At 35.9% G+C, this 5,043-nt stretch overlaps 1 pseudogene; it reads right to left on the reverse strand.

The window, feature by feature from the left end:
- LOC107637266 lies at positions 1,194 to 4,097 on the reverse strand (annotated as a pseudogene).

Here is a 5,043-nt window from a genome sequence, read left to right on the forward strand (position 1 = left end):
GTATTGATTCTCGAGCACCAAGTCGTTCTCCCACGGCTCTTGGCCTTCCCTTTCGCTCTTCGCTGTTTAGGGAATTGGTTGAAAAGAACTCGAACAATGCATGTGGAGATGAACTTGACGAGGAAGTCACAAAGGATCAACAACAAAACATAGCCAGTGATGATGAACTGGGTGGGATCTTCTGTGATGGCAGTGACAGCATTTCATTTTTCTATGATCCAAACACAAACGGCTTAGAACTGCAAGAAAGAAACCTCTACTCAATTCTTTGAACAGAGATGTGTAGTTATATTGACAATAATGTAAAATATGATGGGGCATATCAATTTTGTTCTATGCATGTTTCCATATCTCAATAGCTTTAAATTTTACAACAGATGTTATTGATAACTGCCAAAAGAAATTAAAAAGCATTATTGACAAGAGTTTATGAACATGCAATAATTCAGAGTTAACAAGATCCTATTTGTTGTTATATATGTAAGCCATCAACATATATAGAACGGGTTAACTGTAGGAAATCAATATACTAATTACTTCAACACATCTTAACTGTGGTTAATTTGGCATTCTTAAAATCATGTTTCTGAATACTGTATAGATGGATATGTTAACCTTTCATACTCATTGGTAATTGCTCTCTTTTTTTCTGGACTATGGTTTTGTTCCCTTAATGGGTTGTTCTGTGCTCCCTTTGATAGAGGAGGATATTGTCCCTATGGGGTGTTGTTGTAATTTTATTTCTTATTCTCCTTCAATTCCTATGAGAAAAATTAGTGCTCTTACTATGAAAAGAGAGAGATTGATCATCATTGCTTCTCCTTCTTTCTATGGTGTTGCTGACTTTTCATCTTGAAATGGAAGAGAAAGAAAAGCAGAAGAAATTTTCTGTTTTTGTTAGTAACTTTTTCAAATGAAAATATTTAGACTATGGATGGTTGTAATTTTAGTTTTGTTCGGAAATCTTATTTTATTATTACTGTTGGCCCAATTGATCTACTTATAATCTTTTTCATATCAATGAATACTTATAATCTTTTTACAAGACATCGTGTCTTGAATAAGCATAAGCATAAGAGAAAGTATGCAAAGGGAAATGGATTATTGTACGCAAAGAACACAAAGTATGGTTTTTCTGATTTCAAAAATAGAAAAATTAAAATAGATATATAACACACTATATTTATCTTTCTATCATGTCTATTTTTATGTGGGTTTACATATGGCTGACTCTTACATAAGAGAAACACAATAACTTTAAATACAAACACAAAAATAGAAATAATCTTACACACATGCAAAGACCAACATATAGACTTGTGACTTAAAAGATCTTTTTCAGCAACCTAAAAACATCTACGGCGAAAGCATTTCCCAGTGCTAACCCAGCAACAAGGCCACCCCCATATCCAATTACAATTACCATCCAATACAATTCAAAGAAAGATCCCGACTCAGAATCTTGATCGCCATCAGGTTTTTGCAATGGAAGCTTAGGATGATCTTCACATTTCTTCAACAACCGAATCCCGCACAAATCTTTGTTTCCCTTAAATGAATTTTCATCAAATGTTGAAAGTTGCCCATTTTCTGGGATTGGACCTGAGAGATTGTTGAAAGACACATTGAAGAAATCCAAGAAGGTTAGCCCTGTGAGTTGTTGAGGAATATTCCCTGACAAGTCATTGAGAGAAAGGTCGAGAACTTCAAGATTTGAAAGCTTTCCGAAGGAAGATGGGATGGTGCCACTAAACATGTTATTAGACAAGTTGAGCACAACAAGACCATTCAAACTTCCCATGGTATCTGGAATCTCTCCAGAAATTTCGTTACATGAAAGATCAATGGCTACCATGTGATGAAGGTATTGACCCCCAAGATAATCCATGACAACTCCTTTGTTGAACATTGAAAATGAAAGCAAATCAATATTTATAAACACATTCCAACTTAAATAAATCTCGTCCTTGAAATCCAGTTGTCTTTTGTTGGATATGATCATCGATTTGAAGCACATGATTATTTCTGATGTTAATTTTGTTGAGAAACCATTTTGAGAGAGATCAATGATTTGAAGCTGGGGAAATGTGTATTTCAATGGACACATTATAGCTCCGTGAAATTGATTATCACGTAAAGAAACAACCTTTAACTTAGGAAGAGATCCTAACCAGAAAGTAAATGAGTCATTGAAATGGTTATGTCTCACATCAAGAAACTCTAGCATTCTGCAGTTGACAAGTGCTCTTGGTAATTGACCATACAACTTGTTAGAACTAAAATCAATCCACTGAAGGGCATTTCCTTTCACATAAGTTTGAGGAATATTGCCAGTCAGTTTGTTTCCTGCGAGCGACAAATATTGAAGAGATTGACTAAAGCTTCCCAAACATGATGGAATCATGCCAACTAAGTAGTTGGAAGATAAATCAAGATATATAAGGGACTGCAGGTTGCATATGGAGGGCGATATTTCTCCCATCAATAGGTTGTTGGAAATTTCCAAACTCTCAAGAGTTGTTTTGTTCCATAACCAACTCGGTATTGTCTTTATGCTGTTGTCTGATATGTAAAGATGAGTCAACTCTTGCAAGTGTTGTATAAAATTGGGAAAACGAACTAAATTGCATGAACTTAAATCCAACATTTGAATTTGAGAAGGAATTGTTACGTTGGAAGTGTTCTTCCCTTCAAGAAAATACAATTTGTTGCCTCCGCCTAAAGAAAGAATAGTAAGCTTTTGGAGCTTTGAAAGCATGTCAAGCTCGATCTGTCCTTCCAATATATTATGAATTAGATCGAGAATTGTAAGGTTTTCTAACTTGAAGAAGAAATATGGAATTTCACCTTGAAGATTATTTCGAGAAAGGCCCAAGCAATTTAAAGCGGTTAGATTCATTATCCAAGTTGGGATTTCTCCATTTAAATTGCACCCACTCAATCCTAACCATTGAATTGGAGGAAGGATTGTCACATTGACATCCCTATTTTGTGAGAACAAGGACAATTTGTTGAAAGACAAATCAAGAACATTAAGCATCTTTAGCTTCAAAAACATGTCAAGTGCTAGGCGGCCTTCGAAAAAATTAGAAAATAGATCTAAAGTTACAAGATTCTCTAGTCCAAAAAGAGAGCGAGAGCTTTCACCATGAAAGACATTATCTTCAAGAATCAAGTGAGCTAAATTGGTCAGGTTTCCAATGGATGCAGGTAATGTGCCCTGCAGATTTTGGTTTTCCGCAAAATTCAAATATGTTAAGTTTGCAAGAGAGAATATTCCGATAGGAAACTCACCATGTAGTTCACATTGCCAAAAAGAGAGTATTTGCAGAGATGTAAGGTTTGTGAGCGTGTGAGGTAAAGATGATGAAATGGTCACAAAATTAAGGCGAAGTTGTTCAAGTCTTGTTGAGTTTTGAATTAAGCTTCGCAGAGTGGATTCCTTGAGATGTAAACGCTTGATAACTGGAAAATCAAGCTAGTCAATATAGCTGCTTAGATCAAGGGACAACAAGTTGGACAAATGGGAAATTTGAGTTGGGACTTCACCTGACAATGTGGTTTCACCAAATTGAGAAAGATTCAAATGCCTCAGTTGTGACAAGTGACCTATCCTTGCTGGAATTTGCGAGTGATTGAAGTCATTGTCAGAAAGATCAAGGCATTGAAGATGCACAAGTGAGAAAAGGGTGCTATTAGCATCCATGGAACCATAGAGCAGGCTGCTACTAAGATCAATGGAAATGACATGACCTGTGAGCTCATCGCATTCAATGCCATCCCAGGAGCAGCAATCTGTGGTTGGAATCCAGGAAACAGTTTTAGGATAACTGAAAGTATTGTAAGATGCAGACTGACTTATGAAGAAGCTTTGTTTAAAGCTGAGCAAGGCATTGCTTTCATGTTGATGGCATTCATGATGATGAGTAGTAGTTGAATCATTCAAAGTTAAACAGTTTGTAAACAGGGAGGATGAGAAGAGGAGAAGAAACTGTATGGACAAAGCAACAGAATGCAACAACCCCATCATTGTCATTTTTATCGAAATAGGTTTCAATGGATGAAATATTTGGACACTCTAATCGGTTTTTATAGTGAAGCAGTTATGGTGATACTATTTTTGTCACTACTATTTGACTTTGTTACATGAATCTTCAAGACTTCTCTACTCATATATAGTCATCACCCGCAGGTACCTTTCTAACCTTAATTATCTTTCACTTCATTTAATTACCTCCACAAACTTCCTTAGCTTGTTTTCGGTGTTCTAAGTGATGATAAATCATACTCACCTCACGAGATTGTGATGTTGGTTGCCGTTCATTTTGGGGACACGGCATCTGCAGACCCTTTCAAAGTTCAAAGAACATGCATGAAGGCTGAGAGCCTGACACATTCATGTCATTTTGCCATACTTAGCTTACGTTGGATTCCTTCTAAAATGGTGTTATTTCAATGTAATTGCCGCATCAAACCTCTGTGCTTGCATTGGTTATCCTCCACAAACTTAACTCTCTTTCTCACACTCGAGGTTTTGGATATTTGTCTCTAGTATTTGAGTTTGCTAACTTGCATTCTATCGTTATACTTAATCTTCTATCTTTAATTATTTGATACTCTTTATTTCTTAAAGACCTTCAATTCAATTGCAAAATTTTTCAAAACCATTTGATTTATTTTATCACTTTTTATCAAGTACACATGAGTTGAAAGTTACTTCTAAAATCAACATATTATGATATATATTGATGGTTTTTAGTGGCTAAGAAAAGGGGGGTTGAATCTTAGCCCCTTTTTCACTTAACAACACTTGCAGGTCTTTGAAACAATTTCTGGAGACTTTTTTATTTTTGACTCGTACCCAACCACGAGACTTTTTCTTTTTATCTCGTGACCCGGCACGAGATATTTTTCAGTTTTATCTCCTGTGCAGAAACAGAAATGGAGTAGAAGAGAGAGAAAATTACACCCAGATATATCCTGGTTCAGCTGGTAAGTGCAGTGCAGCCTACATCTAGTCTCCATCACAACAATGATGGAATT

The sequence above is a fragment of the Arachis ipaensis genome, chromosome B04 (assembly GCF_000816755.2).
Source record: "Arachis ipaensis cultivar K30076 chromosome B04, Araip1.1, whole genome shotgun sequence".
Classification (NCBI taxonomy): Eukaryota; Viridiplantae; Streptophyta; class Magnoliopsida; order Fabales; family Fabaceae; genus Arachis; species Arachis ipaensis.